Source organism: Schistocerca cancellata, chromosome 2 (assembly GCF_023864275.1).
Source record: "Schistocerca cancellata isolate TAMUIC-IGC-003103 chromosome 2, iqSchCanc2.1, whole genome shotgun sequence".
NCBI lineage: Eukaryota > Metazoa > Arthropoda > Insecta > Orthoptera > Acrididae > Schistocerca > Schistocerca cancellata.
Window position 1 is genome coordinate 1070557466 of NC_064627.1, and position 13626 is coordinate 1070571091.

Sequence of the window (13626 nt, forward strand, 5' to 3'; positions counted from 1 at the left end):
CCGAAGAAGGAAACGCATGATAGTTACACTGTGTGGACTGCATGAAACCAAGGAGGACTTCAGACTTGTCGGGAGACACTGCCTTGTAAGCATTTTACATACTCACTGAGCGCTCGGAACTGAAGAGTGCAATATGGTGTGATAGACGTGCATATTAGAAACACTGACAACACGTCTGCACAAAATTTCGCTGGATTTCCACTGTGCTTTCAACTCGCGACGTATCGGAGATTGAATAAAAATAGCCCTCATAGTGTATGCAAAGCGTATCTCTTATATTTAAAATATAACCAACGGAAGCCAGTTTTTTAGTTGATGCTCTGAAATGACGTCCTCATATCAAAAAAATGTAGTGTCTCGAACGAGTTAGGAAAATCAATAGAAAATATTAACATAGATTTTTTGTCCATATAACCAGATTTCGCTTCTTTAATCTATCGCAGCGTTTGTTGTTGCGAAGAATGCCGACTTACAGAGTGGTTTGGAATCCATATTAAACAGCAGATCGGACGAAGATAACAGCAGACCAGCAGGAGGGCCATTCCTAGTACAGCACTGTGCTGTTCAAATCAATTATGACGATAGCTTCACCTACGAACAATTTAACGGCACACTAAAAATTAAGAACTAGAAATAAAATTAAAAACTTAGGATTTTCTGTTGGATATCTACAAAAATAACCAGCAAAAAGTACGATTAATAATGCTCTTTTAAACTGTTTGAACTTTAAAAAAATCTTCAACTTCCATACTGAGTAGCTTTTTTCCTGTTGTGTGTTGACTTGAACTGACCGATTTAGTGCGAGATGCCGAAGTCTCTACTCGTTTCCAAGTAATAACAGTTATCTTTTTTCCACATTTTACGGTCGCCGTCTTGTTTTCTTGTGATGTTGTGGTGCTGCTATGCAGTACCACGTATTTAACAGCCGTTTCGTTTCCGACTGCAGGGGAAGGGGGGGGAGGGGATGCGAAGGCTATAAGAGAGCTTCGTCATTTGAATAACTCACTGCAAAATCACAAAATACAGTTTCCCTAATTCTTCTTTATTCAAATAAGTTATCGACTCACAATAAATGATAATCAACTGAGTTTTTCAGACAACATGTTCATACACGATGCTTCATCAAAACCATAAGCTCGTACTTCACTCCACATAGCCTGGCATAGACTCTGTATGACAACATTCATTTTTCTTTAGTGCTTGACCATTGTCGTCAGGACCTTTTCTTCTTCGGGGCCCGTAGCACTCCCAAAGCACAACTGTAAAGGGCAAGTGACGCCTCATTGGCTGGTCCAAATTACACAGGAGTCGTCGCTTTCTGCGCTGTGTCAGCATTTTTCTTTCTCGTATCCGCACATAAATTCCAGCAAACCTGGGCACAGCCATAGATGCGTTTTCTGTATTGTGTATTAAATCCGGGGCCTAGAAACCACGCCGGCCGCGGTGGTCTAGCGGTTCTAGGCGCGCAGTCCGGAACCGCGCGACTGCTACGGTCGCAGGTTCGAATCCTGCCTCGGGCATGGATGTGTGTGATGTCCTTAGGTTAGTTAGGTTTAAGTAGTTCTAAGTTCTAGGGGACTGATGACCTCACACGTTGAGTCCCATAGTACTCAGAGCCATTTTTTGTTAAGTCCCATAGTGCTCAGAGCCATTTGAACCATTTGAACCTAGAAACGACGGAGAGGCTTCCTCCTGCCGTTGCCCTCAGTGGTTCAGAGTCCCACAACAGGCCACAGCAGTCCACCAATCGAAACCAGGGTTATTGTGCGGTTCGGCCGCCGGGAACGTCTCATACCAAACGAGTGTAACCCCAAATTTTTGCATGGCAGCGTAGTTATGGTGTACGTATACGTGGAGACACTGTTTGCGCAGCAATCACCGACACAGTGTAACTGAGGCGGAATAAGGAGAACCAGCCCGAATTCGCCGAGGCAGATGGAAAATCGCCTTAAAAACCATCCACAGGCTGGCCGGCACACTGGACCTCGACTCTAATCCGCCGGGCGGATTCGTGCCGGAGACCGGCACGCCTTCCCGCTCAGGAAGCAGCGCGTCAGACCGCACGGCTAGCCGGGTGGACAGATGCGCTTTACTCTGCTGCTAAGGAAAGTCACGTTTTTTATACGCATATCGTTCATCGATCAAGATAAAGGAAAGTGAGACGTGTTGCTATGCTTTATAGCAACATACACCACTCCAATATTAGAACAGTTTCTCTGCCGATGATGTTGATGGCTGTATCATATTATTGTCATTAACTTATATTTTTTTTTAATGTCGATCCGCCCAGATAGCCGAGGCGGTTTAACGATGAGGACTCGTGAGCCGGCCAGCCTGGGTGTCGTTCTTAGATCGTTTTCAAACTCCAGCTAGGTAAATACTAGGCTGCTGTCCGCTCTCTGACTCACTGTCAGTCACACTTCAAGCAAACACTTCGAAAATGTTGGTAACATTAAACATGAGGTCTGATGGGGTACACGGATTCCTGTCTTGGGGGCGTGGTGGCGTCAGGAAGGCACTCAGCCACCAAATGTGATTGGAACAACCGATGCATAACAATGCCGACCAGTAGAGAAACACGGAAAGGTAAAGCAGGAGAAAGAAAGAAAGCATTTTTAATGTTGGTGGATTAATTCAGGCTGCATATTTTGTTTGTTCGGATTGTCACCTTTAGCTCAGCATTCTACTAGATACATGTGGGAATCCCCTAACATATCACTCATTTTTGCCGCAAGAACCAATTCATAACGGCGTAGCACTGAACCAAGGTGGTCCTCATCTCACCGGCTTGACTCGCCATCGCACTGACTGCCGACTGAGCAGCAGAACTTGAAACTCTGTGCTTGCATAGCGCGCTGTTTATGAGTCGAGCAGGTGGCAACTTCTGCAGAAAGACTTCTATTCGTCCCTGAAATTGTACATTTTTTTCCTCTCTTGTAGTGTAGAAAATGGCATTTTCTCGTTCCAGCTGCTGCGGTTGGGGTCCTAGGTCATTCGTAGATGAGCACACCTACAGTATAACAACACCATATCTTCAGAGTATACTATATTCTCTCTGCAATGCAAAAATATATGTAGCCACAGAAGCCGCCACATGTCTTCCTTCTTCATGAATAAACGGTAGATCAAATTTCGGATTAAGTTGCGCACAACGGGCACGGAAGTTTCTGCGAGGACTGTGAAGAAAGACAGGGCTGTCTAGAGCACTGGCGATAGGCTTCAATCAGGGAGGGCACAAAGAGGCAAAGTAATAAGGCTTAGAAGGAGCTGGTCCTGTTTCCTGTTCTTGGAAAAAAGGGAGAAAGGAAGTCACAGTCTCTCCCTCCCTGTCTCTCCCCCCCCCCCCCCCCCCCCACTCACACATTCACTGCCCGATAAAAAAGATGAATCACCTATAGGATGAAGAGGAAATGTAATGAAAGTTCACAGGTTGAGAGGTTATGTCATCATATTTCCGTGATTACTATCTAGGGTCAAATCTACACTCCTGGAAATTGAAATAAGAACACCGTGAATTCATTGTCCCAGGAAGGGGAAACTTTATTGACACATTCCTGTGGTCAGATACATCACATGATCACACTGACAGAACCACAGGCACATAGACACAGGCAACAGAGCATGCACAATGTCGGCACTAGTACAGTGTATATCCACCTTTCGCAGCAATGCAGGCTGCTATTCTCCCATGGAGACGATCGTAGATATGCTGGATGTAGTCCTGTGGAACGGCTTGCCATGCCATTTCCACCTGGCGCCTCAGTTGGACCAGCGTTCGTGCTGGACGTGCAGACCGCGTGAGACGACGCTTCATACAGTCCCAAACATGCTCAATGGGGGACAGATCCGGAGATCTTGCTGGCCAGGGTAGTTGACTTACACCTTCTAGAGCACGTTGGGTGGCACGGGATACATGCGGACGTGCATTGTCCTGTTGGAACAGCAAGTTCCCTTGCCGGTCTAGGAATGGTAGAACGATGGGTTCGATGACGGTTTGGATGTACCGTGCACTATTCAGTGTCCCCTCGACGATCACCAGTGGTGTACGGCCAGTGTAGGAGATCGCTCCCCACACCATGATGCCGAGTGTTGGCCCTGTGTGCCTCGGTCGTATACAGTCCTGATTGTGGCGCTCACCTGCACGGCGCCAAACACCGATACGACCATCATTGGCACCAAGGCAGAAGCGACTCTCATCGCTGAAGACGACACGTCTCCATTCGTCCCTCCATTCACGCCTGTCGCGACACCACTGGAGGCGGGCTGCACGATGTTGGGGCGTGAGCGGAAGACGGCCTAACGGTGTGCGGGACCGTAGCCCAGCTTCATGGAGACGGTTGCGAATGGTCCTCGCCGATACCCCAGGAGCAACAGTGTCCCTAATTTGCTGGGAAGTGGCGGTGCGGTCCCCTACGGCACTGCGTAGGATCCTATGGTCTTGGCGTGCATCCGTGCGTCGCTGCGGTCCGGTCCCAGGTCGACAGGCACGTGCACCTTCCGCCGACCACTGGCGACAACATCGATGTACTGTGGAGACCTCACGCCCCACGTGTTGAGCAATTCGGCGGTACGTCCACCCGGCCTCCCGCATGCCCACCATACGCCCTCGCTCAAAGTCCGTCAACTGCACATACGGTTCACGTCCACGCTGTCGCGGCATGCTACCAGTGTTAAAGACTGCGATGGAGCTCCATATGCCACGGCAAACTGGCTGACACTGACGGCGGCGGTGCACAAATGCTGCGCAGCTAGCGCCATTCGACGGCCAACACCGCGGTTCCTGGTGTGTCCGCTGTGCCGTGCGTGTGATCATTGCTTGTACAGCCCTCTCGCAGTGTCCGGCGCAAGTATGGTGGGTCTGACACACCGGTGTCAATGTGTTCTTTTTTCCATTTCCAGGAGTGTATATCCGTATTAGATGTTTCCGAGTTGGAAAGGTTTCTGGAACCATATAATTCCGCTTGAAAACAGAAAATGTTTGATGATAATAAATTCTTTATTTGCCATAAAATATTGAATGTAATGTTATATTAGTAAGTAGTTCATTGCCTTAGCATATCATCCAAGTAAGTGAAGTTCAGAAAAAAAATAGTCTTTGAAAATTTGAGAAGTAAATGTGTCTTCCAGTCAATTTAAGAAATATAATACCAACAAACCCAAACAACTTTGATGACGTCATTGTTTACGTAATTTAAAAGCTAAGTGTACACTCACAGTTGTTAATATTCCACCAAGTATTGCTACTGTGAATACGTGTCTGTAAACTACGGTTGTACGAGCTTGTAAATGAGGGGAATGCTGTTTCATTCAGGTGTAGGTCTCTATGTTCTGTAATTCAATTTTCAGGATTATTTTTCTTCGTGCGAAGTCTTTCCGTTGCTGTCTTCCGTCACTCATCTACCTGTGGTTTGCCGGTTCTGTATGTGGATTCACGAACCGTGTCGGTTTTGTATGTGTTTGTAGGCATGGTCAGCCGATGAATGTGTGCCTCTTACTGTCCCAAATATTGCTGGCCTGGCCGTGAGCCCATCCACGTTGGTACGTCCTCTTACAAGCAGCTGAAAAGTTAACGCAGCTGGTAAGTTGTAGAAATCCTTGGAATTTGCTAATCTCTCTGTTTCCATGCTACTTCTTGCTCATTATGTTAGATGTGATATTTGAAAATTACAGTGTGTAAAAATACGATCTTGGGTCCGTGCCTGAGGTCGGGAATTCTACCTCGGCTGGATTGCATGGCAGGCCAGAGACCTCCGCTGAGCTAACGAAACGGGTAAATTTCCCGTGAACAGCGTGACAACCAAACAAGTGTAAGCAATATAGAGACTGCTGAGGCCACATTGTTATCCGCAACACTCGACAGAGCTAAAACACACGACAGTGCTGAATATGCGCCTTAGCCTTGCCTCACAGACGTGCGTCACAATCTCCAGGACGCGGCAAGTGCTGTCTCTTGCACCCACTTGCTGAGGACTATGCAGCCCGACGACTGGTTTCATCAGAAACAAAATACGCTGCCGGATCAGAAGTACGTAATGTGGTACTTGTAACACTTAAAGACACACACACGTATTAACTTTTTTCCCTTTATCTACTATAAATATTGTATCTCGAGTGTCTTGTAAACCTTAAGAGATATTTGTATATGCTTATTGATACATACATACATTAATTGCTGCTACTCAAGACAGAACAAAGTTAGAAAAAGACGAACAGGCGCGCTCTGCTGAGCTCTGATTATCACCTAGGAAAATCCCTATCTGCCGGTGCTGTGGACATGCATTACCAAACTGTCTTCTTAACTGCCAGAACACGATCTGGCGTACCGGAGGCGATGGCTGGTTGCTTCGACGTCCTGGACCGAAAGGCGAGAGCCGACTACTTAAAGGACACGTACAGGCCGAACACACAACATTCCCGCCCCCACGACAGTGGCCGTGGTTAAACGTTCCAATCAGCAACTCGAAAACCAGCGGAAAATTCCACTCTATTGCCGGAGCACTACCATTCCACCAATGGAGGTTCTTGGCGCAAATTTCTGCGCTGATTTTGCTACGTCACGGAGCTATGCGCTGAGCAAGCCAATCACAGTTACTACTTTGCAGAAAGCGAGGAAATTTTCCCGCCACAACTGCCTGGGTACACAAGTCATTCCCACGCCTCGCTGGTAGCCGGCCAGAAAGTGTTTTCGCTAAGTTTCTGCGAAGTAACGGAATCTCTAGCCCAGCCGCTACTTCAGACCCCTCCGGGCGTGTCTTTTGACAATGTCGGCGTCTGCAAACCATTCACTCGACTTTCTCACACCCATCAGCTTAACGCTTTCCAGATCAGCAGAGCCCGCCTGTCACCGGACCACCCGGGTGACGAGAGACGCTGCGTGGGAAGTCCGCGTGTGAAGGAATAGCGACTTTTCACTGCATGCAATTAGAGAGGAAAATCGTAAGATAGAAATATGAGAGGGGGCTCATGCCACCTCTCAACTATGCAGCCCAACGACTGGTTTCATCAGAAACAAAATACGCTGCCAGATCAGAAGTACATAATGTGGTACTTGTGACACTTAAAGACACACGCACGTATTAACTTTTTTCCCTTTATCTACTATAAATATTGTATCTCGAGTGTCTTGTAAACCTTAAAAGATATTTGTATATGCTTATTGATACATGTAAAAAATTACGAAAAAATCGTTATTTATACTGGATCACTGCTGGTTAGGTAAATGTCAGGGACACACGTATCAAAGTGCACAAACGCACTGTGTAGCGCCGAGTTTGGACGCGAGTGGTGTGACGTCGAAACGCACACGCTGCGGACTCTGACGACGCGCGAATCACGGGCTAAGCCAGTGTGAGAAGAAGTTTTAACTGGCGGTACGATAGCAGTTGACGAGCGAGGGCACATCCAATGGCAGCTCTATTCACGTCGAGATCCTGCTCAACCAGTGGTCACTGCTAAGTAAAACTCCGCTCGCAAATTCTGTCTGCAGCTGCTGCAGCATTGTCGACGACAGCTGCGGCTTCCTGTCTTCAGCGAGTCACTATAACACTGTTCCACTTAATTCACGTATTTTAGAACTGTAGCGTCATCACCCAGCGATACTGGTGAACTTTTAGTTTTAATTTATAATTACACCAAAAACTTATGAACTTTAACCTAACAATCATCCAAAGTCATTATTACAAAGATGGTCACATGTCCATTTCTGTTACTGAAACAATCCGAGTGTCATTTATTTAAAAGCAAATAAATATATCAAAACTATTCTCAGTGCCAGTTCGCTTCTGTACTTTTTAATAATTTTGAACCCAGAACTAAAAGTATTCTTTTAATACGCCTCAGTAACATCACTGTTGAGATGAATATTCTTTAGAGGGAAAGTTATTCTTACACCTTAAAAGTAAATTAAGTCATCTGAAAGTAAATTAATTGCTGGCATTTTAAATTAAAGATTTTATTTAAAACAAAACAATTACTCATACTTTACTAATTTTACTTAAAGTTGTGATGCTGTTTTGTGTGTTGACGTGGTTCGTATTTCGGCATTGCAGGTGTTTTGGTATTTCTTTTATTTAATCAATCCTAAAGTTAGTTGAAGTTTTCTTTCGTGTTTCATTGTCAGTTCATCAGTTACCGAACGTGACTAAACGCTACTGTGTAGCATAACAGTAGGCAGCCTCCAGTTGTTCACTGGGAGATTTATTTATTTCAAATTGATTTCATTGTATTTTCTAACGAGTGTAGTAATAACTGAAATTATTTCTCATCATTTCGTATCGTGTTATGTCACTGTATGTAGCGTTCTGTTGCTGCACATATTTCAATTATTCCTTACTCATTGCTGTTCGCAATTTTAATTACTTAGTGAACGCGCAGTGCTCATTTGGACTGGCGAGCGTTTTTTTCTATTTATTGCAAAAGTGTTAGCAAAGTTTATTGATTTGTAACTCGGGTCCTGTGGCATCCCTTTTCGTGGGAAGAATCCGTGAATGATTGCACAATTTTTGATAATTCAACCAAATTTAACAACAGTACGAGGGTAATCCCAAAAGAAAGTAGCGGTTCTGGCGCTGCAGTCCCGAACCGCGGGACTGCTACGGTCGCAGGCTCGAATCCTGCCTCGGGCATGGGTGTGTGTGATGTCCTTAGGTTAGTTAGGTTTAAGTAGTTCTAAGTTCTAGGGGACTTATGACCTAAGATGTTGACTCCCATAGTGCTCAGAGCCATTTGAACCAAAGGAAAGGTCTCCTATTTTTTTATAAGCACATAGACCTGTTTATTACTACAATGGTTTACATCAGTTTACAGCTTGAACATTTAGCTATTTTTCGACATAATCACCATTTCTGTCGATGCATTTTTGTAGAAACTGTGGCAGTTTTTGTATGTCCATGTCATACCAGCTCGCCGCCATGCTATTCAGAAAGTTATGAACCTCTTCTTTCACCTCGTCGTCGGAGCTGAATCGCTTTCCGGCCAAATGTTCTTTTAACCAGTCAAGTAAGTTGTCCTGTTCGGCTGCAACGCGCTGAAGAAATGCGCGGGAAGCATCAACCCATTGCCGCATGTGGTCATCAGTCAGCATGTGTGGCACCCATCTTGCGCACACCTTGAGGTAGTTTAACGTTTCCATTAAAATTCTGAGAGCGGTGTTTCGGGAAACCTCAGGAACCAACGTGCAGAGATCATCCAGGGTGATCCGCCGATCTTCACGTATGCTTTGCTCAACCATCAACACTGTCTCCTCAGAAATTGACTGTCTCTAGCTCCTTTGTTCGTTGTGAATTTCGGCCCGACCAGCTGCAAACTCACTGCACCACTTACGAACATTTTTGACATCCATGCACAACTCACCATACACTTCGTCAATTGGCGATAGATTTCAATCGGCGCAGTGCCCTTTGCGTTCAAAAACCGAATAACTGCGCGCAATTCGCACTTGGCGGTAACATCCAACGGGAGCTCCATTCTCAACGGCTGCCAAGCCAAGACTGAGCGCCTGAGCGCGGCGTGCGCATATTTATACACAGCGCGTGAAGCACTCTTCACAACAGTGTGACCAACTGCCACACAAACAGAGTTCTGTACTTACAAAAAAAATAGGAGGCCTTATTTTTGGCCGGCCGCGGTGGTCTAGTGGTTCTAGGCGCGCAGTCCGGAACCGCGGGACTGCTACGGTCGCAGGTTCGAATCCTGCCTCGGGCCTGGATGTGTGTGGTGTCCTTAGGTTAGTTAGGTTTAAGTAGTTCTAAGTTCTAGGGGACTGATGACCACAGAAGTTAAGTCCCATAGTGCTTAGAGCCATTTGAACCATTTGAACCTTATATTTGGGATTAACCTCGCAGAATAGGCGGAATAAGTTGCCCTCAGAGATAACTTCCTGTAAACCTCTGCCTCAAAATCGGTGTCACGGTTTCCTTCACAAGTGATAGCCTTGCCAGATTTTACTTTATGTTAGGCACATGCGAACACACTCAAACATATTTTAGCAAAAGCCGGTTCTTTAAAGGGGTACGGTACAAACTTACCACTAGATGTCACTATAGAGGCGGGCTCACTAGTGTAAAAGGAGATGAAAAATATACTGAAGCTCCAAAGAAACTGGTATACGCATGCGTATTCAAATAAAGAGATCTGTAAACAGACAGAATATGGGGCTGCAGTCGGCAACGCCTATATAAGACAACAAGTGTCTGACGCAGTTGTTACATCAGTCACTGGTGCTACAATGGCAGGTTACCAAGATTTACGTGAGTTTGAACGTGCTGTTATAGTCGGCGCACGAGCGATGGGGTGCAGCATCTCCAAGGTAGCGATGAAGTGGCAGTTTTCCCGTACGACAGTTTCACAAGTGTGCCGTGAATATCAGGAATCAGGTAAAACGTCTAATCCCCGACATCGCTGAGGGCGGACAAACACCCTGCAAGGACGGGACCAACGACGACTGAAGAGAATCGTTCAACGTGACAGAAATGCAACCCTTCGGCAAAGTTCTGCAGATTTCAGTGCTGGGCCATCAACAAGTGTCAGCGTGCGAACCATTCAATTAAACAACGTCGATATGGGCTTTCGGAGCCACTCATGCACAGTTGATGACTGCACGACACAAAGCTTTACGCCTCGCCGGGAGCCCCCAACACCGACATTGGACTGTTGATGACTGGAAACATGTTACCTGGTCGGGCGAAACTCGTTTCAAATTGTATAGAGCGGATGGGCGTGTACGGATATTGAGACGACCTCATGAATCCATGGACCCTGCATGTCAACAGGGCACTGTTCAAGCTGGAGGAGACTCTGTAATCGTATGAGGCGTGTGCAGTTGGAGTGATATGGGACCCCTGATATGTATAGATACGACTCTGACAGGTAGCACGTACGTAAGCATCCTGCCTGATCGCCGGCATCCATTCATGTCCATTTGCATTCCGACGGACTTGCGCAATTCCAGCAGGACAGTACGGCACCCCACAAGTCCAGAATTGCTACATGGTGGCTCCAGAAACACTCTTCTGAGTTTAAACACTTCTTCTGGCCTCCAAACTCCCCAGACGTGAACGTTATTGAGCATATCTGGCATGCCTTGCAACCTGTTGTTCAAAAGATATCTCCACCCCTTCGTACTCTTACGGATTTATGGACAACTCTGCAGGATTCATGGTGTCAGTTCCCTCCAACACTACTTTAGGCATTAGTCGAGACCATGCCACGTCGCGTTGCGGAATTTCTGCGCGTTCGCAGGGGCCTACACGATATTAGGAAGGTGTACCATTTTGTTTGGCTCTTCAGTGTATTATTTTATCACTAGAGAAGAAGTAACTGCAGCTTGGGCCTTTCGGGACAGCTCGCTGACTTCGAATGGCGACTAATATTCATCTCAGAAACAAATCGATCAGTGACATTTCAACGTTTCTGAAACTACCCAAGTCGACTGTTGATCAGTGGATTGTGAAGTGGAAACGCGAAGGACAACCACAGCTAAACCAGGAGTAGGCAGTCTACCTGTACTGACGGACAGGAGCCATCGAACTTTGCGGAGGGCTGAAATCAGCGGAAGGAATCACTCTTGAGTTCCAAAATGCTACCAGCCGTCCAGTTAGCACAGTAACTGTGCCTAGGGACTTGATAAGAATGAGGTACAATGGCCGAACAGCTTCTCACAGGCCACACGTTTCTGTAGTCATTACTAAGATTCTCTGGCTCCGGATCTAGAGGAACAAAATGGTTCAAATGGCTCTGAGCACTATGGGACTTAACACTTGAGGTCATCAGTCCCCTAGACTTAGAACTACTTAAACCTAACTAACCTAAGGACATCACACACACCCATGCCCGAGGCAGGATTCGAACTTGCGACCGTAGCAGCAGCGCAGTTCCGAACTGAAGCGCCTAGAACCGCTCGGCCACAACGGCCGGCTCTAGAGGAACAGCTGGCTGCCATTCCTCCAAAGACATTCAGACACCACAATGTACATAGTCCCAACAGATTTCAAGCAGGCATAAACGTGAAAGGTGGACACACCATATAGTAATGTTTTTGAAGAAACATTGTATACAGTTTATGTAAATCTGCTGATAAGTCTGCGTTGATTCGAGCGCCAGCTAGTGAACAAATAAAAGTTAAAAAAAATCAAATATTGGCCGCTCGCAGTTTTCATACGAACCACTCGCTGTTTTATCCGCAGACACAGCATTCGGCATCGAGCGAGATGGCGAAGTAGTCAGTACACTGGACTCGTATTCGGAAGCACGACCATTAAAATCCCCTCCCGGCCATCCAGATTGAGGGTTTCCGTGATTTCCCCAAATGGGTTGAGGAAAATGACGGGGTAGTTCCTTCGAAAGGGCACAGCTGATTTCCTCTTCCGTCATTTCGCAATTCGAGTTTGTGCTCTGTCTCTGGTGAAAAAAAAAAAAGTTCAAATGTGTGTGAAATCTTATGGGACTTAACTGCTAAGGTCATCAGTCCCTAAGCTTCCACAGTACTTAACCTAAATTACCCTAAGGACAAACACACACACCCATGCCCGAAGGAGGACTTCGAACCTACGCCGGGACCAGCCGTCTCCGATGACGTCGATGTCGCCCGGACGCTAAACTTTAATCTTTCTTCCTCCCTTTCTTCGTTTTTCAGTATTTGGCATCCAGACTGAATAAACAAACTACTCTCTAGGTTTCTTCTTCCAACCGCTTACAACGCTATGAGACGATTTTAGCACCGCTGGCCAATATTTCGGAAACGATTGTCGTTATTTCCATGGCTAGTGAGCAGAAACCCTTACACAGGCCCGACCACAAGTAACGATTTGTCTGTTTAGATGTCTACCGAACAGGTCAAGTCCCTGCAAGTAAAATCGTGTCGTGAAGATCAGAAATTTACACAGATCTGACAGGTGAGCTGAGTCTGAAGTTAGAACCTCAAGTCCGAGCAAAACTGTTCCAGTCTATGGGCTCAAATGACATCTGCGTAGCGTGTGGACAGGAAATCACCTCAGATCTGGCGCACGAAATGTGTGTGATTCGCAGGTGTTTTTGGTCTACTGTTCTTTATCTTTGCCAGCACAGTGAATCCTAAAATGGCTGATATGAGTCGTTAGTCTACAAGGTTCATTACTAAATTCATTCGAATGTGTAGGAGATATGCACGTTATGCGCAAATAAAGAGCAATGAATACAGCGATCTCGAAAAGAAAGCAGTTGCTCATAATTATTTAATAGACAAAATGAGAGCAGTTCACACGAAGGTAACCACAAGAAGGGCGATAAAAAATTCATTGATTGCTATTTACCGCACAAAATGAGGCAAAGTACGAAATTTGTTCGTCGCGAGATACTTTACTTCTGGCCATTAATACACACCAATCATGGTATCCTAACCTGGCCCGTAATGACAAAACACGGCTCCATTACTCACCCTTACTAATTAGCAGCAGCCAGTTACTGTATTATTTCTCTCACCGTCAGATAATAAGCTTCCACACCCTCATTCCATAGACTTCTTTCTCATCCCCCCCCTCCTTTTCACCATTTTGTCCATGCGACATAGTAGCCTGTGCCGTTACTCACTTGTATGTATTCACATACTTTTAATATTTGAGTATACTGCAGTGTAAGTTTTATATGTTCATA